The sequence below is a fragment of the Euprymna scolopes genome, chromosome 13 (genome assembly GCF_053919585.1).
Source record: "Euprymna scolopes isolate OS-2025 chromosome 13, ASM5391958v1, whole genome shotgun sequence".
In the NCBI taxonomy this organism is placed as follows: domain Eukaryota; kingdom Metazoa; phylum Mollusca; class Cephalopoda; order Sepiida; family Sepiolidae; genus Euprymna; species Euprymna scolopes.
In genome coordinates this window covers 100,345,430-100,372,010 of record NC_136494.1, presented here as the reverse complement: position 1 = coordinate 100,372,010, position 26,581 = coordinate 100,345,430, and the positions used below count along the sequence as shown (strand labels likewise).

Genomic DNA, 26,581 nt, shown 5'->3' with positions numbered 1-26,581 from the left:
AGCAAAATATGATGAAAGTAAAACTAAAATAGATAAACCCCATAATTTATTATACCATACCTGTTCACAGTGAAAAACTTATCACAATATTCTGTGGATCTATATTAAAAATCCTTGTTAAACTTTGTGACATATTTCCATTCTATGGAGGTCAGGCGCGAACGAACACCCCATAATTTTATTATACCATATTTCTTCAAACTGAAACATAATTATCAAAGTATACTTACGCAGATAGATATGAAAAGTCTTTGTTAAATTCGTGCCTATTTCCATTCTATGGAGGCCAGGCGCGAACGCAGACCCCACAATTTTATTATACCACCCCTATTTAAGTTGAAACATACTTATCAAAGTATTCTTACGTACATCTATATAAAAAAACACTTGTAAACGTTTTTTTTTTAATTTTTTACTTCTATACTTTGTAGACCAGGCGCAGACGCCACAATTGTAATGAACCACCGTTCTGCAGGATCAAACATACCCATTCCTGTGTCTCCATACATCTTCTATCATTATATATAATCAGTTTTTTTTTAATAGTCAACCATATAGGAGCTTATTCGTGACCAGACACACACACACACACAGACATTCAGCTTTAAATATATATATATATATATATATATATATATATATATATATATATATATATATAGGGTGTCCACAAAGTCTGGCTACATTATGTAGCCAGACTTTGTGGAAGCATCCTGTAGATTATGTAGCCAGACTTTGTGGGCACGCTGTATATATTTATATGGGGGCCAGGTGCGTACGCAGACCCCGCAATTTTTATGAACCACCGTTCTGCCAGATCAAATATACCCATTCCTGTGTCTCGATACATCTATCATTATATGAAAAAACATTAACCCTGGAGGAATCCTCCGTGAAAAAAAGCCCATTCAAAAATTAATATATCACATAATTTTCGTATCCTTATTTAAAAACCAAGTCATAAGATGTTTCCAGAAAAAACCGGTAGCCATTTAAAAAAATTTTATATATCCCATTCATTGAATTCCTGAATTAGATTTCTATATTTCTTTATTTCACATAATTAATTTTTCTTTAAAAGAGTTTTTTTTTAATTTTATTTCTATGTTTATAATACGGACAATAACAACCTTGTAATAACGTTACGGTTAATTAATGAGCGAATACGAAACTTAAAATTAGCCGTAACGTTAAGGTTGCTAGCAACAAGGTTGCTTTTGGACATATTATAAATATAGAAATAAAACTTAAAAAACTCTTTTAAAAAAATTAATTATGTGAAATAAAGAAATATAGAAATCTAATTAAGGAATTCAATGAATTGGATATATTAAAAAAAATTAAATGGCTACCGGTTTTTTGTGGAAACTTCTTATGACTTGGTTTTTAAATAAGGATACGAAAATTAGGTGATATATTAATATTTGAATGGGCTTTTTTTTCACGGAGGATGTCTCCAGAGTAAATGATTTTTTCACATACTTCTTTTCCGTTAAGGGAATTTTCTTTAAACAATGTTCTATTGTCAAGAGTGTTTTTATTCAAGACGTCTGAAGAAATGTTGGTTGTGAAAATTTTCAAACGCCATAATGCTTAAAATTGTCGAACTGGTATGGAAACAATTTTAACTTAAAATGAAATACACTTTCTGTTGCTATCAGCACCTTTTTTGAAGTCTTGGTTTTGTTTATACAGTATATATATATATATATATATATATATATATATATATATATATATATATATCAAACCATCCGAAATGCATGAAGAAAGCACTGATCCCCAAAATTTCTAAAAGAGTCTTCCAAATCTAACATGCGAATATGGCTTCCTATCTTCTTTACCGGGCAAGAAATACAAATAAAATATATAGCCCATCTAAGAGTGTATTTTTTTTCTCCATAACAGCAACTATCCTTGTATTCAGTCGTAGTAGTATTAACGGTAAAATTAGTAACACCCTCTTCAAATCAATAAAACAACTCAGCAATTAATCTAGCTATTATTAAAAATTAAATTAGCAACTTTGGGGGCTGTTAATTCATTTAAATATTAATTCAATTGATTTTGTCGTCTGACACCCTAGGTTGGTAGAATTCATGCTTACTTATTCTCCTACTTCACTCCATTGTCTAAGTGTTTTTCACCCATAAATGCAGGAGTAGACATCTTCCCACCGGAGTAAAACACACTTGGAGCCGTAGGTGTTTTTTTTTTTAAGAATAGTAATTAGAGGACATACAACCCAAGAACACAACGCACCAACTATATGACAGGAGCAGCACAAGTGATTAATAACAGATGCGGGCTAAACACATCCCATTCCTTTAGATCAAAAACATAATTTATATACTTAATTGTTAAACAAGCCATTGTAGCACGTTCTGGACCCATCTGATTAAATTAATTATTAAATCATAGTCGCCTTCGAGTAATCAACGAACCGAAAGCACAAACGGCCTGAATTACCTCCGTTTAACCATTATAAGAAACAAAATCGACCCAGTTTCAAACAGAATTAACTAGCAATACTTAACAACTTAATTGGATTACCTCCCTTCAAATCATCCTAAGCAACTACACAAAAACATTTTTCAAGTAGAATAACTATGGATTTTCAGACAGTAAATTGATTAGAACACTTCACCCGAAATGTCCTACAAGGTTTATATATATTTAATACACATATATTACTTTATTCTCATATTCAATCAAATTCTAAACCTGAAATGGTCTTAAACCAATGTACCAATAAAACGATAATCTATAAACATTACTTGCCACTAATATGAAACTAAAACTAACCGTAACATCCTTACAAGGGTGCTACGAACATAATATAAATATAGATACCAAATTTTAAAACATTATTCTTACAAAAAATCAATCATCGTGAAATAAAGGAATTTAGGAACCCAACAAATGGGATATATATATATTTTCTTTTTAATTTTCTTTTTTAAATGGCTTAGGGCTCCCCGTAGAAACTTCACATAACTCTGTTCTTAAATAAGGATACGAAAAATTAGGCGATACATTAATATTTAAATGGCCTTTTCCGTAATCACAACCAAGGTAAATGTTTCTCGCATGTTTTTCCCGTTAGGAATCCTCCCCTCTTTTTTCTTTCTATTCAAAAAATGCTACATTGCCAAAAGTGTGTTTATTCATAAAGTCTGAAGAAATGCTGGTTTTTGAAAATTTTCAAACGATATAATGCTTGAAATTGTCGAACTGGACATTGAAACAAGTGTAACATAAAATGAAATACACTTTTCGTTGTCATCAACACCTTGTCTTGAAGTCTTGATTTTGCACACACACAGTATATTAATGCTCAATTATGAAATGTGATAATTTTGTAGCTTAATCCTTAAGTCAATCATTTTAGGCTTAAAACCTATTGGTATATGAAAATTTACTGAATTACACGAACTCAGTATATTACATATAAGTCTATATATATATATATATATATATATATATATATATATATATATACGTATACATATATATATACGTATACATATATATATATACGTATACAAATATATATACGTATACAAATATATATATATATATATATATATATATATATATATATATATATATATATATATATATATATATATAAGAAATTAGTTTTAATGAACACGGTAATTAATTAGCGTTTTTATCATTGTCGCAAACCCGCGCATTTGCGAAACAAATAAAAATTCATCATAGGAATCTGTTTGCCACGACGCCAACTTATTGGGGTTAACACAAACTATTCACTCTGCTCTCCGTCTGGTGTGGACGACTGAGTCATAAGAAATGATGGCGGAACCGAAATAGTTGTTGTTATTGTTGTTGCTGTTGTTGTTGTTGTTGTTGTTGTTGTTGTTGTTGTTCTTCTTCTTCTTCTTCTTCTTCTTCTTCTTCTTCTTCTTGTCCAAGGCAAATGTGCCTCAATGGTTGAAAGGTCTGGGCAAGTTTAACTTTAACAGTCACTGTTCACGCTTTTAGAGCCTATGGCCCTTTAAAATTATGCCTTTGTTTCTTTGATAAACTTTTGTCCAGGTCGACGTATGTGTGAACCTAATTCAGATGACTGGCCTGAACAACCAAGAACTACGATGATAAAAGATACGCGCATTTTTTTTTTAATTTTATTTTTTAGCGTTTTGTTTTAGCTGGAGATGGAGCAAGTTACCGTATACCAGAAATTCAGTCGCTATCTCAGACAGTCTAACCAAGAGACATTTTAAAAATTCTAACTATCTATTTAAGTGCAATTGTGTGTATCTTCCCAGCACTTGGTTCGCAGGGTATATTTGCTTTTTTTAATTGTTTTCTTGAGTCCGATTGCTCTTATAAGTACAGGAATAATGGAGATGTTGCTAAGATTTCGGTTTCTTTTCATGTCGTACATAGGACGTTGGTATTTCGTTATCTTTTCTCTTTTAGCTTTGTCTAACCAAGCATGCAGCACAATGTGTTCAACAGAAGCACATAAATAGGTTAATGTGTACCAAAAGAGGCCAACCAAACGAAATTTCCAAGTCATACACTTGTGTCTTGTTGGACGCGTTCTTATATTTATTGCAGTCGTTTAATTTCAATTTTTCATCATACTTTTACTGTTTATTAATCAGGAAATAATCTGAAATGTACTTGAATCCTGAATATTAAAATGACTTTTGAAATGTAATTGTCATTTAAGATGAGATTGTTAATAACTCTGTTCATCACGCTTCATTTTTTAATTAACGTTTTCATCGTTAGCAGATTGAATGGACGCATCGTTTTTTAGTCCAAACATCTTACTAGAGGCTCTGTCGATCGGTCGCTTTTAAAAAAAGATTCTACCTAAAAAGACAATTACGTTTTTGTTTGTTGAAGTAAGTAAAATGCTGAAATAAAACATAGAGAAGATTTAAAAAAAAAAAATGCATTAAACTACAATGCAGGAAGAATCTATTACAAAACTAGTTGCATTTTACGGTTTGATTAACAGACCAGCTCTAACATGTAAACATTTTACCTTGGCATAGACGATTCTCGTTAATTCATCTGTTTTAAAATAGATTGTTTCTTACGACGTTGATGTTGACCGAATCTAAAGAGAGCGTACAAAATATTATTGCATCCTATAAGTCACAATTAAGCGTGCGTTTATTGGTTGGTAAAAAGAGAATTGTCTTACCCAACCTAAATGTGTATTTTAAAATTCAAGGAAGCTAATTCAGCGTTATAATGGACAAAAAGATCATGATATAAAAGATGAGAAGCATTGTTATGTTGTGTCACGACATGCTTAAATCTGAAATCGTTTTTTGTTTTTTTTAATCCGTCACACATTTTTTGAAAACGCTGTTTCTTTTGTGATGCACGATCAATTTGTAAGAAACATTATTTTCGCATTTAAGTATTACCCAGTATTTTGGATGAGTAACATTTAAGTTTCAAATAGTATTTTTCTCGGTCGGAGACGTAAAATTGTAGAAACCAAATTTTAATCAAGCTATACTGGTTAAGATATGAATACAATTTCTATTAGTATGTCAGACATAAGTTTAATATAGCATTTACATTGGTCTGCAATGCTTAAATCTAAGATAGCATTTTCATTGGTCTGTTACGGTTCAATCCAAGCATTTTATTGGTCTGTAACGGTACAATCTAAAATAGCATTTTCATTGGTCTGTAACGCTTCGATCTAAGATAGCATTTTCTGTTGTCTGTAACGTTTCAATTTAAGATAGAATTTTTATTAGTCTGTAACGTTTCAATCTAAGTCAGCGCTTTTATTGATATTTAACGCTTCAATTCAAGATAGCATTTTCATCGGTCTGTAACGCTTAAATCTAAAGATAGCAGTTTCATTCCTCTGTAACGTTTCAATCTAAGATAGTATTTTCATTGGTCTGTAACGCTCCAATCTAAGATAGCAGTTTTATTGGTTTGCAACGTTTCAATCTAAGATAGCATTTTTATTGGTCTGTAGCGTTTAATTTAAGATAGGATTTTTGTTAGTGTGTCACGCTTAATGATAAGAATAGCATATACGAAAATCTTCCGCGCATATCTTGGAAATAGGCTTTTTGTTAGATAACACGCAGATTAAATTGACGTATCTTAAGAACATTCGTTGTTGTTGTTGTTGTTGTTGTTGTTGTTGTTGTTGTTGTTCGATTCAGATATACGATTAATCGGATCGCCATTTTCCAAAATGGCGACTTTATTTTCGTGTGGATAAAATTAGAATACCGCCAGGAAATGAAAACGTTTTAAGAAGATACGATTGATCATTTAAAATGAATTCGTTTTTATTTCTTGGAAAGTTTAATCGAAAATAAATTCCAAACATTTCTCGTAATTGATTTATATCTAATTTAAAATCTACATGAACTTTGAAATACGATCCGAAGATCAATTTCAGTACATCGCATTATATCTCACAAGAGTTTTACTCTTTAACAGCAATGGGGAAATAATTTTGCCATCTATTAGGTTTGTGCAAAACATATGTTACTTTAATATATGACTGGCGAGGGTAATGGTGACAAGAACCTCGAAGATGAAGATGGTCGCGACCGGCTGACTGCGGTTGATAACGAACATTTGGAAGCCTTAATTGAAGCCGATCCTCGCAAAACCATGCGAGAAGTTTCTGTTGAACTCGAGGTCAACCACTTAACAGTCGTTCGTTATTTAAAGCAAATAGGGAATTAAAAAAAGTTGGATTAATGGGTGCCGCATGAATTGAACGATAAAAAAAAACGTCGTTTTGAGGTGTCTTCTACGCTCCTTCTGCGCAACAAAAACGACCCATTTCTCGAGCGGATTGTGACGTGTGATGAGAAGTGGATCCTCTATGGCAACCGGCGATGCTCGGCACAGTGGTTGGATGACGGAGAAACTCCACAACACTTCCCGAAATCAAAAATTCACAAAAAAAGGGTTATGATGACTGTTTGGTGATCTGCGGCTGGTCTCATCCATCACAGATTCTTGAATGCGGGCGAAACAATTACGGCAGCGAAGTACTACAGACAAATTGACGAAATGCACCAGAAACGCCAACATATATCCTCGGGATTGGTCAATATGAAGGGACCAATTCTCTTCCATGACAACGTTCGCCCACATGTTGCTTAACTGACCCTGCAGAAGCTGAACAAATTGGGCTACGAGACTCATCCGCCATATTCACCGGACCTTTCGCCCACCGATCATTACTTTTCAAGCATCTCAACAACTTCCTGCGCAAAAATGCTTCAAAAGCCAAGGCGAAGTCAAATCGGCCTTCACTGACTTCATCGCTTGCAGAACTCCGGATTTCTATGCTAATGAGATAAACTTGTTTCTTGTTGGCAAAAATGTGTCGATTCTAATTGTTTTTATTTCGATTAATAAAGTTTATTATGAAAGGAGTTATGATCTTTTGAAGTTGAACGTCAAAAGAAAACAACATTATTTTTGCACCAACCTAATAATAAGGGGTTGCAAATAGTCTTCAACTAGACGTTTTAGTTGTTAAAAATTGACAAAAGGTATAGCACATTGACTTAGAATCAATGTTTTATACTAAATTGATGGTTGAATATGGATAAATTTGAGCCCATTTTTACATTAAATATCAATCCATGTGTAACACAGCGTGGATGCGTGTACGCAAATGTAAGCGAAATAGTGTCACCGGTAACGAAAAATAAAGACTTTAAAAAGGATATCACTTTAGAGATGCAAATAATGTTCGAGATCACGTTAGAGGCGTGAATGATGCCCGATAAGACGATTATATGAGGGTCGTTAGAGTGGTAACGAGAGAATGAGGAAATAAATGTCGTTCTACTACAAAATAGCGAGTTAAAGTTCTTTTCTGTTCTCTGCCCGCTTTGCGGTTGGTTCCGGACAAGGTTAGAAATGTTCATCTTTATTTACCCCTATCTGCGAATAGAACGGATACCAAACTACTTAGTTTACTTAACTTTGCATAACAAAGGCGCATAGAAAATTTTAATCAAATCGGTCCAGAAGTTTTCGAGAAAACATCTAATGTAAATGTGGTATTGTGATCTCTAATCAATATCAATCACTATTAACTCCTAACTCTGCATAGAACGGATACCATAATATTTAGTCCGCTGCACCTTATCATAAAAGAGGTTCATTCAAAATTTAATTGTGACGGAAAAACAAACTAACAAAGCCTACTAGAAAAATGCTTAGACACATTTAAAATAAATTACGCCCAACCAGTTCTACATGTTTTGTGATAACGTGTTGCTTTCAATTTTAAGCTAAACAAACAAACAGAAAGGCCTTTTCAACTCTAAGCGTTTCAGAACATCCAACAAACAGACATGCCAACTTATTTCATATTCTTGAGCGCATCTAAATTAAAATACGTTCATTTAATTTGCGCCTTTAATATTTGTATGGAAATCGCATGTAACAAATGTGCAGCCACTTGATGCAAGAAGCTGACAAAAATGAAAGATGATTTTCACAAAGACAGAAGATGCTTACTGGCCTTAGTCTTGTAAATGTTATAGGTAGGGGGAAACAGTCAGCAGGAACAGATATCCCTAAGCCTGCAATTGTCTGAAATAAACTACTGGAATAGAATGCTGCATTACAAAGATGTATAGAAACAGTGAATTAATGGAGACCACTAAACCAACGAGTCACTCGAGCTGGAAGAAAAGAAGCAGAGAATAGATCTGACAATTCTGACGAACACATGTCATAATAGTATTTATAGAAAAGACTGACAAAATCACATCTATAAGAGAGGGGGTGCAGGGAATAAGAAAGGGCTGGGCTAATCAAATCACGAATACGTTTCTGCACCTTATCACGAACTTTCAAATAGAATAGAGATTTAGCAGCTCAAATATGACAACAATACTGTATACAAGATCTAATAGTAGATTTGCAGGAACAGAAAATAGCCTCAAACAGTGTTTAGAGCAACTATTCTCAACCTTTTCTTCGCCATTAACCACTACTTCTATAGAAAAAATTCATAGTCATCATAAAGTGACAGAAAAACAAGAAGGTCAAAAGAACATTTTTATTGTTTAGGACTTTAAGTTTTGTATAAAAATAATAATATACATTCGGATCACAAAAATAAAGAAAATCAAAACGTTGTCTAAATAGAAAATTATGAATGGCCAGTAACACTAGGAGCATTATCAGTGCGAACATTGCTGATTCATTAAGTGAATCAATTTGTTTATGCAAGGAGTTGATTTTGACAACGTTACTCTTATCATCGATTTTCAGGCATTTTCTAGTCCTTGTCGTTATTGTTAATCTTGAGAACCTTGATTCACATGAGTATTTTTAAATTATCATATACTGCAATTATTTACTCCCGATTATATAATTTTTTTTTTACCTCGGTAAGAGATAAATTTACCCATGGTTGAGAACCTCTGGTTTAGAGCAATAATGAAAACATTGCTGCAAACTAAAGCGTGACAGACCAATAAGCGATCTGACCAACGAACAATACCTGTTCATGAGATGGGCGTTTTTCTGACCAATTTACACCATAATTTTATGCTAAGTTGATTCAAAAGTCAGAAAATAATATTTATTTAAAAATAAGATTTTTTAATGTTAACAGTTCAAAATTGTAATTTATTCTATCGCTATATATACCAATTCACATTCAGTTGAGCCTTTAATGGCTTCATTAATAGCTTTATTTGTAAACTAGTAAAAATATCAAGTGTGAGTGAAATGACTTTTTACTTTTCTGCAGACTTTTCTATATTCAATAAATTTTGACAAAATTATGTCAATATTTTTAATTTAAAACGTTTGCATATCTATTGCATCAAAAAGCCTCGCTCTTATTATACACAATATAACAACATATTCTTTTAAAATATAGTATGCAAGATATCACCACCCTAAACACAGTTATTAGTATGCCTAATTTGGATAATTATATTTAAACAGTTGTTAATAAATTAGTATTTGATACTTAATTTCCTTGTCCTGTTTTTCTATCTATCTATCAATCTATTATATATATATATATATATATATATATATATATATATATATATATATATATATATATATATAGCCAGTAGAGTTTAGCTTCCTAGAAGTACATCCAATGAAACAACATGTGTCTACCAAAGAGTGCTCAATGAGTAAACAGAGCAGGTATATGAAATTTATTTATACAAACATTGATGGCTACATATGTTCTCGACGATAATTCTTGGCCTAAAAACGTAATCCCTTAACGCGGGTGATTACAGAAACATGTATGCACATATGTAGCCATCAATGTTTGTATAAATAAATTTCATATATATATACATATATATATATATATATATATAATATATCATATGTAGCCATCAATGTTTGTATAAATAAATTTCATATATATATATATATATATATATATATATATATATATAATATTCTTCTTTTTCTTCTTTATTTAGTTCGTGCCTTACGCTTTGAAGGGTAACATATTTCAAAAAAGCCAAATTCGTAACAATTTGGCAACCCTGAACAAGAATATAAAAGTCACCACCATTTAATGTAGCCTCGTTTTCGAATATCATTCTTATAATGTATGATCATTGCTGTGAAGGTGTGAGAAAGGAACTCATGGTAATTTTGACATGCAGTGGTTATTCACCAAAGAAAGAAGTCAGCGAAGCGTTATGTAAAAAAAGGGAGCATTCGAAAGAAACAGGATAAAAAAAGAACATGGTCTGTCAAGGGGTGCTTGACTGAAAGCGCAAATCAGAAATTATTCTTTTGCAATATGATTTTATTATTTGCATGAACTATGTAGCACAATATTACTTTCTGAGTATTTATTAGTACTTATTGATTTATTTATTTGGGTCAGTTCTATATTTAAAATACAATGGTAACTATTTTCATAGTAAATGTTAATAAACTCATATAAAATATATTTGTTGAAATAATGTTTTTCATTCCGTGAATATTTAACAAGTTCTGCTAGTAGATAATGATACAACATATTCGTTTGAAATAGTGCGCGCACACACACACACACACACACACACATATATATATATATATATATATATATATATATATATATAGAGAGAGAGAGAGAGAGAGAGAGAGAGAGATCTACCAGCAATCACTGCAAAAGAGTAATAAAGAATGCGAGAGAGTCGTATAGACAGTTCATTAACTCTGGCGTAGCTGAGCAGAGGTTTGATTATCACGAGTTTTGGTGAATAACAAACAGGGTTCTCAACCATCATCAATAAATCTGAGATAATTTTTTTTTTTTTTACATAGAGGTCACCACTTATCAAGGCTCGGAAGCCACTCGGGGATAAGGTTTATTGCATGTACAGTAACCAATGGGATAGTATCGTAGTAATCGTTAGTATTGGCGATTTGATAAAGTGCCTTACTTAAGGGGGCGGTTTGTTAGGAATTTGTTTATGTTGGACTTGAAGACATCCAAGTTGTAGTCAGGTGAGAAACAGGCAAACGGAAGAGAGTTTCACAGTCGTTCACTTCTAAGAAAGAAGCTCTGCTCATGGAATCTATGCTTGGATTTAGGCACAGATAAAGAATTTCTACAGCATCTAACAATGCCAAACGTTTTTCTTAGAACTTTCCAGCAAATTCTACTCTTTGCGATCGAAGGCCACCTCCTCCCGTATTTTGAGAATTTTGTCCAGTGCAAGCTACAACAAGATCTGCGTCATCTGTACAATGCAACTCACAAATTATAGCAGGGAAGGTTTTTAAATTTTTACTCAAAAACCGAAGATTGAATAGTTTTCTAGCAGTTCAAAAACGCAAAGATACCCTAACATCAGTGTCTTTAAAGGCATAAGCAAGTATTGTGGCAAAGTAAATTGAAAAAAAAGCATGGATATTGATATATCACCCTGCTTAATTCTATTGTCTATTGGTATTCGTTTAGATAATGTTCACTTGGGAATTCGTGTGCTGGTGCAACTTTTTCAACATTTCCACAAAACAGAAGGACATCCAAGTTTGCCTAAAATAATCCAGAATGCATCATGATCGATGATGTCAAAATCTTTAGTAAGGCTAACAAAACTTGATATGACGATATCTGTTGCTCCTTACATGTTTCCATTAATTGGTGAGTAAAGAAAATCATGCCAATTGTCCCATGGCCTTTTCTGGACCCAGACTGACTTTCAGGAACGATGCAGGGGAAAATATGCATAAGCAATCTGTTCAACAGAATCTTTGCCAGCTTTAAGTAGTGTGATCCCTCTATAGTCATCACATTCCTTTGTAAAGTAAGAGCATCGTTGTATCTACCCAATCTTGAGCGACATTATTATCATGCCACACGACAAGAATTAGACTATACACTGATCTAGAATTGTTTTCACCGTCAAAGAGCAACAGCTCTACTGGTATTTCATCCAAAACTGGTGCTTTTCTAATATCAATTTCCTTAATGGTGCATTTCATCACGGGTGGGGTCCACCATCATTTCCTCAATAATATTGTGTGAGGTAAACTTGAAATTACTGCTTCATCTATAAGAGAAGGATTATTAAATAGGTTTGTTAACTCCTCCTTTCATTGTGCCATGCTATTGTCTGTATCCTTGATCAAAACAGAGCTATCTTTAGATCTTATAGGAATTATAGATGAACATTGTGCTCCATATAGTTGCTTAATTTTTCTATAGAAATTTTTTGCATCTTTACAATCAAAATCCTTTTGCATTTTAGCGGATAACTCAGCTCACCATTTATTCTTCATTTGACAAAGCTTGCACTGCAGTTCTCTATTTTTTTGCTTCCTTGAAAGCGTCCTCTACTTTTCTTGTGGGTGAGCCAGAAGAACTTTAAAGTTTATCGTGGGTTCTTTCCTTCTCTTCAATAAGATTGGAGATAATAACATCATTTTCATCAAACCCTACTTTTCGTTTATTTTCCTAAAGATCCAAGCATTCAACTCCAGTGTTCTGTCAAATATGGTGTCATCGAATAAGCTCTTTAGATTCTCACACAATTCCAAACATTTCAGCTTCAAGACATTTTGCCACTTTAACACCACTGAACCTTTTCTCCTGGTTCGCATGAACAAATTTGTGTTCAGTACCACACTCTGTGTCTTGCATAACTCTAACTGTACACACATCTTGAAGATCACGTCTCCATGTGATATAGTCTAGAATGTATCCATGTTTGAACCTAGGATGTATCCATATTACTTTGTGAATATAAGCTTTTGTCAGTGGAAGGTGTTACATATTGCTAGTCCAAACTCTATGCACAGCTGGGGGAGAAGAATACCATTATCATTGGCTTTACAAAGTCTATACCTCCTTAAGGCATCCCAGGTTTCATAATCACATATAACTCATGTATTGAAGTCACCGAGAAAAAAACTGATACGAGTCAGTATAGTATTTAATTCTACCGATATATAATATATGCTATAAATTATTTGCGTTTATGTTTTGTTTACAAGTTGTCGACTGTTAACTTTTACCGAGAAATCTATTCTCTACAGAAGATTAGTATGTTTGCGCTAAGCAGTAATCGTTATTTCTACTGAAGTTAAAATACATTATATGATTTTTGGGTGCTAATCCATACCCCCCCTAAAAAACAAAAATTTTAAATATATACGATGTACGTATCCGTGATAGAAAAAAATATCGTACACTAAAAATCACAAACATTGATCAATAATATATCATTTTCATTGGAATCCTTTGAGTTGAGTAATGTGTGTATTTAATCACCTGAAGAAGACCAGATGATGAATTGGCCGAGACGCGGTAAAACAACTATGACGATGAGGATAACAATCCGCAGATAAGAATAAATATTAATCAAGTAGTCTTATATTTTTATAAAGAAAATCATTTTTAAGCGATTAATGGGAATTCGTAGACATTACGATGCAGCATAAGGCTAATTTTAAGCTCTATTTTTAGGAGTGTTTTAAGAGAGAGTTAACCAGTGATCAATTTGAGTTTTTCCAATATAAACAATGGCTTTTTAAAATTTCGACCGTTTGAATTATCTCCCTTGTCCTTCAAACTATTTGCAAGATGGCATCAAAAGATTGTCAATCATCGTTTAACCATAAAATTTGATATTCTATTCTTCTTTTAAAGAAAAGTATGTGATCAATTTACGTGATTTTTGGTACACAATATTTTCTTTCCGTCATAGACCATAAACACCATAAATATTTTTCTTTATTTTTGTATTTTGTTATGGGGCATAGACTTGCATTTTTTATTATTTTAATGAAACAATTCACTTGATCACAAATCTTACGATATTAGTAACCTAGAGGAGTCTATTCTATTTACGAGGTAAAAGTACAAAATAGTCAACACTTGAGTACTCGTAAAGTACTTCACCCAATAACCACGGAAATCGTCTAGTTTTAACGGTGTGGGGCGATTCGTAAGATTTTTAAATGATAGAAAAACTTATAAATCATTTCTACAGATTTAAAATGTTTTTATCATTATTATGCGTTGTATATGAATTGTTTGTCTTTTTGTTGTTGTTGTTGTTGTTGTTGTTGTTGTTGTTGTTTGTTTGTTTGTTTGTTTGTTTGTTTGTTTGTTTGTTTATTTGTTTGTTTTGGGGGGTGCGGAGTTCGGGTGCTAACCATGCTGTACTTTTAATAACTATGTATAATATAATCAGCAGTACTGCCGTAATACCTTTAAAGCACATACGTGCGTCACGGTTTCCAGATTATAAAGTATTCGATCAGGAGATCCTATTTATTAAAAAGGAGGATAGAAGGTGATAACATACTACGGACATTAAATTATTTGTATATAGATACGCTAATTTAATGTTCGTAATTTGTTATCGCCGGATTAAAAAAATGCTGTCGCTTTTGGGCCGTACGTGAAATTAAAATATACCTTGTTGATCGTCTGGCTAGGATCCAAGAGTAGTACTGGTTTGTCTAAAGATGGTATAATGATATTGTGGGGGTCCATTCGCGCCGGGCGTCCATATACAACGAAAATATATCACAGACTCCTATAATGATATTGGAGATAAACCGTGATAACCAAATATATTCTGACACTACATTAACTAGATTACTTAGATAAATACTTTTGTTATGTAATAAGTCGAACACAAGAAAGCGTCGATCTATCTATTTAGTTATCTATTTCTGTATCTATCCATCTCGGTCTATCTATCTATCTTACTGGAGAGATGGACGGGAGATGAATATGAAGAATATTTATAAAATCTGTCAAAATATGGTAAAATCATCTCACAGACACGTTTACCGGAAGGTCAGCTGATCAGATTTACGTGTGAGTCACGTGAGGAGGTTAGCTGGAGATCATCGGAGAGTTGGAATTTGGACGTTGAGCACAGCGGGCGGTTTAACAGGTCGTCCCCCCCCACTTCACTGGGGAGGGAGATGACGTGTGTGAAAATGGATACCTACAAGCAAACCACGCAAGCAAAGATATTCACTTTCCATTCTTCTGCGATCGACACCTGGAAAATGAATAAAAACTATATAAAACTAATCATCGTCTTGGAGTCAATATGTTTCGTCCAAACAGGTTCCACCCTCCTCTCCAAGAACAACATGAATTCCAGGTGGACAAGATCAATGACGCATGAAGTTAAGGTATGTCTAAAATACATGTATCACACACACACACACACACACACACACACATGCGCGCGAACAATTAGATATGAATATATCATAAATAGACAGCAACAACATAAGCTAGGGTTCAAACAGTGAAGAATCACCAACGGCAGACATTTAGTGGCACGTATACACATCAGGATGAACCCTTCGTCCCATTTAGACGATTGTACAACATACACTGTTTTGGTGCCTTTTTGGTACACGATAATATAGCACTTTAACAGTTTTATCAAAAGGGATACAATAATATCGCGGGGACCTCATTCACGCTGAACGTCTACAAAATGCCCAGCAGCAATATGTTACACATGAAAGATTCCACTGTAGAATTTCCACAGGTTTCGCTAGTTTATAAGAAAACTTAAATCACCAATAAACGATGCGACCTCTATTCCAAAGTCATGCCAAACGCTGAATAACACCAATGAGTTTTCCGTCCATTCCTTTGTCATTCATTTAAAAACTGGAACAAATCAGATTAGCAAATAATTCCTTTAAGAATCGTTGTTATCGTCGGAATTTTAAATTTAATAACATCAACTTGCTATGGTTAATGGCGGCAGACAAGAAAGAAACGATAGTTTGCATCTTAAAAAAAAAGTCTTTAGTCTTTCAAGAGAATTAATTACCCTCTCCCCACACCCTCGTACGAATTTAGTTTATCTGATAAATTTCACTTGGAAAATGAAATTACAGGTGGTTTGGAGGAAATCAATAACAGATGAGAAAATTGACTCAGACAGAATATTAAATATTCATGGAAAAAAAACAGTTTATCTTTAAATTTGTTTTCATTCTTGACGAAATGTGTATTTTCTGAAAATTAAAAATCTTACATGCGCGGCTTTGGGTGGCGGGCGCTGATAATAGGTTTAATTCAGTTAATGCGCTTTTTATTACTAATTTGCATGTTTTAACATATTCTAATAAGATGGCCATCAGTTTAGAATAGATTACTATTATAATTACTTCTACTCCTAAGCACTTATTATATGTGGTGCGTTATTTAATTCCAGAGAGTAAGTCAGGCCGTTACATTTACTGCTGTCTCAAGCTACAGAAATGGTAATAGAAACATGAATTTGTTGCGACATTTTCCTACATAGACATGACTCGTCACTCTTCAAAGTAAGTTGTACAATATTATTAATCGTATCTAATGTTGCTGGTCGCTTATAAAAAAAAATAGGAATTATACTTTGTGTTTACACAGGGTGAATGATCAACATGTATTTAACTAATTCATTTCAACTATTACGGATTTATCTAAAATTTCTAGACTTTTCAGAATAACCATTTTACTCTTATATCTATACTTCAAGTAAAAAGTATAAATTTCAATATAGGCATTCTTTTAACTATAATCCCAAGTTCCCTAATATTTAACGTAACGTCTTTGCCAAAGATTTTTGAGTTTAAATATAATTTACAGGGTTTTGTTCTACTTCTGCAGAAGAACGTTTTTTTTTTTTTTTTTTTTTTTTTTTTTTTTTTTTTGTAACTTTTACATTTTAGTAAAAACACTAAAAACCTACCAGGTTAGTAACTGTTCTTGCTTTGGGTAACATATCCAAAGATTTAGAATCTCTGGTTTGTTTTACAAACCCTTCTACTTAAATCAAATAGGTTTTAAATTCTTTGCAAAAGCTGCCTTTTCAAGTTTTTCCTAAACATTTGTGACTGTTCAGGTCTTCGCGTTCCTATTCGTGAATGTCTACGTGTCCTGTATCAATGTTTTAAACCTTTGCTTACGCTAGTCAGTACTACTACGGACATAAATTGTAGTGAACCCATAATGACCAGAATGTTTCCGATTTCGATTTATGGAACAAATTTAATTGCGGAACCGCTTACTGTTTAAAATCGAAGAAATGGAAAAAAAAAAAGGATACTGGGGTAATCCTTATTACCGATAAACTTAAAATGGACATGCAGAATCTTTCGGACTACACTTATTCTGGTTTTATTCTTACTGTTTTAGTGCACAAAGAAATAAGTTTTGAAGCTTCGCCTAAATACCGATTGAGTAATGCGGCCATATTTACATTACGGACTAACATAAAATACAAGTAAAGCAAACTAAATCCCTTCTAATTTCCATGGTATTTCCTTAAAGCTAATTCGTCCATAATACTAATAATACTTGGTGTCGTCTGCCTTTATTTTCTTCGGGTTCTAAGTAGACTTTCATAAATCTTACTCTGAAACATTTGGGTTAATCTTCGCTTCTCACTTTTACTAATGCAAAAAAAACAAAAAACCTACAAGTACCTTTTTGAAATCGAAAACTTTAGAGTTGGATAGGGTTAATTTATAGGTGGGATGTATTCCTCGCAAAATTTTCTTAGTTTATGACTGCATAACTGCCACAATTTAAATCCTCCCTTTCGGTTTAATCGCTTGAAATTCTTGACCGGCAGTAATTTAAGGTTCAATCTGTACCAGTATCTTTACCTAGATTAACTCCTCCCCTATCAAACTTACTCATGGTGTTTTGATCATTTCAAATTGCTAAATTTGATACCACTCTAATTTCAACAAATATTTTACGAAAATACCCCGAGTTTTAGTATTCACAGAAAACCGAGAATCGCAACTTCGTTTGTTTTTTTATTTTCTAATCAAAATCGAATTCATATAAATTCGATATCAAATTTTCGTATTGAATAAAAATTTTAAAAGCCATCCAAAACTTAGTTAAGTGAAAATTTGCTGTTTAAATCTAAATAACAGATGTGCATGTACATATTTAACAGGTAAACTCTTATGCTAGTCACCTAACACTGAAATTAACAGGAAATAGTAATTATACACCAAGGATGATTTATAACGAGGAAAATCTTTTTGAATACGTAGACATATCGGCAAATTGCAATGCGAAAAGTTGATTTCAACTGGCCGACCTGTTTTTACTTTCCACGCATGCTCATATAAAATGCATTTCAAGTCTTTTATATTTAGACTTTGCGGTTAACCATGAGTGATTATGCAAATTAAGGCGCTGTTTGGTTGTCTATATTGGCTAAATAAAACTGGGCGTAATCTTGCTCCAATTTCGTCTTGGATGCAACGTTCGCATGTTTTGGGCTGGTGTATCCTTAGTGAGAGGAATGTTACTTATGCGAGGCGTCAACGGTTGCCATGAAATCCGGTTCGAATTTGTTTCGACGTGACTGAAGTTGGAATTTCAGTGACGTAAATGAAAATCTTTAGATAATTTCATATCTAAAACAATTTTACTGATGTCTTCGTATTTATACTACCAGCTGACGTCATTGAGTGTAAAGACGCTGATTGCTATATATAAAAGCCCAGTCACTTATCCTTTGGTAATTTGAATTCTTTATTGCGAAGGTACTGGGAAGATATAGCTTGCCAGTCGCCCAAAGAAATTGCGTGGCAACATGCATCGTGTGTGGAGTTAAACGGGTCCAGTCGACGATTCGATCACGCGCCTCAGGGTAGCAGTTGAAGACTGTCGTAGAATAAACTGCACTTGTATTGTTCACACTTGAAATCTCCAATTGACATTTCGCTGAACGATATGCAATTTGCATGCGCGTGATAGCAAGAGACTGAACCAGCTTTATTATGTCTACGGCAAACTGCGTATATATGTTGCATAGATTTTTTTTCTACAGCGAAAGAACAGTGGGAATGAAAGCATCCATTGACTGCGAGTCGCATTGTGCTTTAAAATGTGACAGCCGTGCCGAATTTTCATTGTTTTAACGCTTTTATACGAAAAAGTGCGTTTCTTACAAATTACACAGCCAAAGACTTTATGTATCGAAAAATAAACCTGTAACAAAAAACTGGGGAAATATCCAAATTAATCGTCACACTTACCATGTATCTATCGGCTCCCTATTTGGAGCAGCAACTTTGCAGAGCTATGATAGTTGGTATGGAAAATCGTTCCCTTAGATTTAGAAGCGACGCCATGTGTTTGTATTTTTATTTGTCTTGATATGCAATACTCGATGACAGCTGTGATCTGAGCCAATATAAATTATTAAATGCAATTCGGCACCCTGATCCGAGAATGGATGAAAAAAATCAGCTCGGTTGAACGGAAGAAAAACTTATCTGAAAATTCATACTTGTTTATATACTTCCATTTTTATTGTCATTTTCATAACGCTGAAGATGAGAACAGCAGTCCGAAAATTTTCAAATACAAATAACCAATCCTCGTCTCTAAAATTCAGAATCGTAATGTTTAAAAATTTGCTTCAATTTTTGCCCCTGCGAATTACAATTACATAACGAATGCTAAGTAGTTATTGCTTTCTCTGCCACTCATTTCAAGCTGAAAATCTATACTCTGGTATATATATTTTCTAGGTACTAGTGCACTTATTGATCCGTGCTGAAATGTTAGAAAGCCATTAACTATTATTTCCTTTGTGTGTTTTACTCTCGCATAAGTTTCTGTCAAATTAAAACAAATTTGACATACTCGGCTATGAATTTTTGAGCGACAACAACATTGAATTCACTTGCATATTCCTTTCAAAATTTCTGCATAATTGCGTAGTTTCACCCTAAAATTAGAAACAACTTTAAACTTGAATACTACTAAAAAAATCAATAAGTACGCTAGCACCACATTCTGAATTACAAAACCTGCATTTTTAGATGGTTCATCCGTTAAAAAAAAGAACGTCATATTACCGCTGTGTATCCACTAAACGCTCGTCTTTTAACCGTTCATTTGTAATGGTGTTCGGGTCTGTTTTGAATGAATATCGCACTTGAAATTGTCAAGTAGATTTTTATTAAGACCTTTTTAATGTTTTCTCCAATGGATTTTCAATGGTCGCCATTTTTAGTTCACTTACCGAATGTAAAAATCTAATTCCAATTAGTCGAATGTCTAATCGACAAATCGTCACCGATAGCTATTTTAGCGCTGTATTTTCTCTATATTTTCCAATACCCTTCTTTGAAAGATTACTGCTTTTATCCTAAAAGGAAACTATTATTTCCTTTGTGGGTTTTCTCTCGCATAAGTTTTTCTGTCAAATTAAAACAAATTTGACATACTCGGCTATGAATTTTTGAGCGACAACGTTGAATTCACTTGCATATTCCTTTCAAAATTTCTGCCATAATTTCGTAGTTTTCTAGCACACGAAAATATGTGACTTTGTCGGTGTTAGTCTCTACCGAACTCTACTCTGAATATTTAGTCTAGTTGAAATTTTATGTATAAGGTATTTGATTTTTTTTTTTTTTTTACCCGGCAAAAATTGTTGCTTGGGGGTCAAAACTAAAAACAAAGCGGTTGACTATGACAAGTTAAGTCGAATAAAATATCACTCCTACTTTCGGACATGCGCAAATTAAAACATCTCAAAGCTGTTTAATTAACCTTTCGTACTCATTTGTCGGGAGCTTAGGCATTAATGACGCTCGAGGTAAATCCAGCCTAGGGCTAAACGTTCTAGTTTCTATTTTAGTGGATGGTACTAAAGTCATTTTTCATTATAATAAATTATAACATATTATATATTATATAATTGGCGATGTGTGCGCTCTGCTTATCTCAGCACGTTTCCAGTCGTCCTGTACACTGGTATTTAACAATGTCTCCTCAGGAGAGGTGTGGTTGGAGACTGTGCACCTCTTACCACAAAAACTTCACGCGCAGGCACTCCTTCGTAGACATCCATAGTCTGTTAAGCCTTTTCTTTATATATTAAATAATCAATAAAATTCGCTCTGTATTAAAAATGCTATATGAATTAAAATTTATGCATATTTTACTACGTAGGAACGCCGGGCAATTTGCTAGTTATTTTTATATCTATAAAAGTGTGTGTGCACACACACATTTCTCTACGCAATGCCTCTGTCAATTTAAAGTCTACAGACTCTAAATTTGATATACAGGGTACTGAGATTTGGGAAAATCGATGTGATCGGTTTTCGGCAAGAAATTTGTCGATTAAGGGGTCAAAGCTCAACAATTTGACCATTGAGAAGTCTACCAAACTCCTCCGACAATTTTGGGTTTAAACACTTAAAATTTGAAATATAGATTCATTGGACATGGATTTAACTTAAATTTGAGCCCAAAACAAAGTTTAAGGGTGTCATAATAGGGGTCAAATTTTAGAAAAAATTGACCACCCTTAATATTTTTTTAAATCTCAAAATACATCTCCGAATACCCGAGCAACGCCGGACACCCATGCTAGTATATATATATATATATATATATATATATGAAAGTGTCTGTACATTTTCCTACGCAATAACTGTCAATTTTTAGTCTACAGACTCGACATTTGATATACTGAGATTGGGGAACATCGTTGTAATCGGTTTTCGGCCAGAAATTTGGCTGTTAAGGGGTCAAAGCTCAACAATTTGACCTTTGAGAACTGTACCAAACTCCTCCGACAACATTGAGTATAAACACCCTATATTTTAGATATAGGTTCCTTGGACATGAATATAACTAAATAACTTTTTTTTTTTTTTTTTTTTTTTTTTTTTTTTTTTTTTTTTTTTTTTTTTTAGCCCAAAACAAGTGTTAAGGGGTCATAATAGGGGTACAATTTGAAAAATTGACTATATATATATATATATATATATATATATATATATGAACGTGTCTGTACATTTCCCTACGCAATAACTCTGTCAATTTTTAGTCTACAGACTCGACATTTGAGATGTGGAAAAATCGATGTGATTGGAATTTGGCGATTAAGGGGTCAAAGTTCAACGAATTGACCTTTAACAACTCTACCAAATTCCTTTGACAATTTTGGGTCTGCGCACTTGAAATTTTAGATATAGGTTCCTTGGACATAGCTCTAACTTAATAACTTCATGTGAGCCCAAAACAATAAATGTTAAGTGGTCATAATAGGGGTCAAATTTTTTTTTTTTTTTGTGCTCAACATACACCTCCAAACACCCGGGCAACGCCGTGTGTGAGTTATAAATTTTTTTTCTATATTTGAAAAGAAAATACACCTTAGTTATATGGAGTGTGGAATTTGTATTCATCTGCAAAAGATCTATCTAATTTGCATATTTTAAACTCTTTTTAATATCTTAGTTTTTGTTTTCCAGTTTTCTTATGGGGTGATCATCTTTAGTTAACTATTACATGTAATTATGTTCGTGCAGATATTCTACGTGATTTATACCCGCGTAAAATTTGCGTAAAAAAGTTATAGTAAACAAATTTTTCTATATGTATGTATGCGTATATTTAAATTTTCCTACCAACCTCCTATCGTTCTTTGGTCTACAGACAAAAACTCCGAATGTAGGGTATTCGAACCTATGCGAAACTTCATATTTGGGTTTTAGCCGGGGAAAATCGGTATAAAATTGAGATTAAAAATGGAATTTGCCAGGTGATGGTCGAACGACGGCATTACGAATATGCATGAATAACGTTATAGCTTAGCATTGCATCGAACAGGTCTTCATAACTCTGACTTTAACGTTAAAGGAAAAGGTCAATCGTAAACTAAATGTTTTGGTTTCGATTCGCGGTGGTGGCACATGACTTATTTTAACTGTTTTAAATCGTTACTATATATTGGATCCAATATAAGAAATCTGCATTAATCAAAATATATTAAGCGTATTTTATGACCGGGTAATGCCGGGCGTCCTGCTAGTTATATATAATCTTCATCTCTTAAAACTTTGTAATTTGCATAAACATATATTGGGCCCAACTCCCTTCCTGATATACATTAATGATCTTCCAAATCCAATCCTTACATATACCATTCGTAGACATTTATGCTGATGACACTATCTATGGTAGCACATCTAAGACCGTAAAGGACCAAGCTCTCTCCGATTCTCTCGCCTCTGATCTTTAGCATGTGGTACAATGGGGAAAGAGGTGGCTGGTTACTTTTAATGCATCTAAAACCAAGCTTTTATCTTTGCAGCATCAACGCTCTGATTCCCCCATCTGGCATCAATTGAAATGAATGGTTCTCGTCTTGGAGGCCCCGTGTTTTGATAAGCTTCTGGGCTGGACCTTTACTTCTGATTTGAAATGGAACACTTACATTAAATCCGTTGCCAAAGACGCAGGAAAAATGGTGGGATCGTTCTACCGCTCCAGTAGATATCGCTGCAGATGCAATTTATCTATATCGGAGCCAGGTACTTCCAAGGATGGGGTATAGTTGCCACATCTGGGCAGGAGCTGCTAGAAAGATCTTATCCTTCCTTGATAGTTCAAACTAGACTTCGTAAGGGGATGTCATTTTTCTCGTCCATGCAACGTCTCACAGATGTTGCGAGTGTCTCTGATTTATCGTTATTTTCATGGCACTGGCTCTATTGAACTCCAATCTATGCCCCCCCCTCGTCAAACTTTCACAAGAAACGCTCGTCTAGCTGAATACATTATCAATAATTCCCGACACTATCTGTAACTAACGTAGTTTCCATGAACAAAACTTAGAACTGCACGCCTGTAGAACTCTTCTGCTTTCCAGCTGACAATATGGTTGTCAAGTCCAACGTAAACACGTTCTTGATTAGCCGTTCCACTTTACAAATTTACCGAATTTCCATTACTAACGATTACTATATTGTCCAATCTTACTACTGTACAGCGTTAACCCTTATTCTTGAGTGGCCTCTTGATCTTAAGTGGTGATGCCATATAAAAAAAAAAAATAAGGTGCAAAGTGTGTCGCAAAAACTTTCGACACACACCACGGATCCTCACGAGATCGGTAAAGTTTCCGAAACTCGATCCTTCGGATGACAAATATCAAAAAAATTAGCCAAAAAAGTTCATTCCTTCATCCTTAACTGGGAACTTTTCTGCACGGAAGGGTTGCTTTTTTTTTTTTTTTTTCTTTTCCTCCTTCGCGTTATAGGTTCGCGACTGTCTACTACCACTTTAACACCTCTTCACCCAAACTCCATACTGTTTTGATCCCCACCCCCAGGAAACTCCGGGTACCCCCCGCAAGTACAATATTAAACTAAGAATTTCATGATTTCTGCACAGAAAAATAAACTTAATGTCTAATTCGAAACTCTCAAGCAATCATGACCAGTAAGCATAGCATATCTTTACGTGAGCCAACAAACCAGCTACTAAAGGTAGGAATTTTTTTAGTTGGTGTTTACACATTTTACAGTACTGGTAACTAAAAAGTTTTTTTTATTTTGCTAAAAGCTCATTGCGTTACATTAGGTGAATGCCTTTTTCTTTTGTCACTTAAAACTGGAACAAATCGGATTAACAAGCAATTCTCTTGAAACCTGTTATCGTCGAAATTTTAAATTTAATAAAAATCTAGTTATGGTTAATGGCAGCGAACAGGAAAGAAACGATACTTTTCAACTTTTAAAGTCTTTATTTTTTTTCTTTTAATTACGCACCCTCCCTGTAAGATTTTCGTTTATCTGAAAAATTTCACTTGGAAAACCAGATTACATGTGGTTTTAGGAAATCGATAACTGAGAAAATCTACTTAGAATATTAAATATTCATGAGCACTTGTTTATTTCTAAATTTGTTTTCGTTCTTGGTGAAATCTGCGTTGTCTGAAAATTGTAATTGTGCAGTTTACGGATCATGCTATTATCCTTTTTTAGATGGGATTTTCAGGTTAAATTCAATTTGTACTGTGTATTATAAACTAAATGAAAGCACAGAATAGTTAAAGCTCTCCCTCCCATATGAATGGCGTTCTACATGTTTTAGCACCTTTTACTAAACTGCACAAGTACCAAGAAACTTGCATGTATCGTTTAGTGGGAGGAGAGAGCTAAGTGTTGAGTTTGTGTAATTCAACATTTTTAAATGGAAAACTTATCCTTTATGAATACTTTTTTTTTAACTGCTGTCACTACTTGATATACGTGTTAATTTTTATTTCCCTAAGTTCTTCACATTTTACTCGGGAGTTTCTCCCTCCTTAGAATTTCTACTGAAATGGTCATGAAAAACATGGATATGCATTTTCATACATTGGCAGTACGAGTCACTATTGACAGTTTTAAAATATTGGTTTTAGCCTCTTATATTGCCAGATTATAAAGTTAAGATTCACATTTTTCTTAACCTCAACTTGGGAGTATTGAGTTAAATATTTTGGTTGCCAGCATTTTTCTCTCAAACCGTAAAGAGTGAACGTATACTTTTAACTCTCCACGAGAGATTAACCTCTCTGGTTTAATACCACTAGAGAAATGACGAGAAAAGTCTTTGAAATATATATCTTTTCTTTTTTTTTTTTACTTTGGTACTTATACAGAATAAGAACCTTTTTTGTGGGGGGATTCTTTGATAGGTTAATTCAATTTGTACGACATCTTGGGTGAAAGTACAAAATAGTTTTAAGAACACTTCTCCCATCTTATGTATGCGTTTCTAAACATTTCCGCACGATCCGTATTTTGCATAAGTTCCATATACTTGAAAAATTTTAATGTTAAGACTAAGTTTTCTGTTTTTATTTTCTAGTCTGCAAATATAGTTTAAACTTGCACTTTAATTACACGCTTTAAGCTTTATGAAATTTTAAATCCTCTTAAACTAGAAGTTTACTTGGCCTATATTTTATATACTTGGCCTATATTTTATACACTCTTTCATTTCTCCAAGAATGTATCATGGCTCTGTATCTATATTTAGGTAATATTAAAATGTCCTAAAAATGGCTGCCATTGAACCATTAAACAAAATTATTTTATAACCGTTTAGTTCAACTAACTTAATGACCAAACACTACCGTAATTATAATCCTGTCATTAAGGTATTGTTTGTTTATTCAATTAATGATTTGACATAAATGTTAAAACTTTATAAGCTAATTTGATTATCATTTTAATGACAGCCATTTTAATGCTAAAACTTTAATATAATCATCCGACGCGTTTCCAGCTC

At 33.5% G+C, this 26,581-nt stretch overlaps 1 long non-coding RNA gene across 1 annotated transcript in view; it reads left to right on the top strand.

Annotated features, from left to right (window-relative positions):
• The first annotated feature begins 16,677 nt into the window (after positions 1-16,677).
• Positions 16,678-26,581, top strand: part of LOC145292114 (uncharacterized) — a 47,294-nt gene continuing 37,390 nt past the window's right edge. The window contains exon 1 of the long non-coding RNA XR_013869555.1: positions 16,678-16,806. This is a non-coding gene — a long non-coding RNA (uncharacterized LOC145292114). The remainder of the gene's footprint in view (positions 16,807-26,581) is intronic.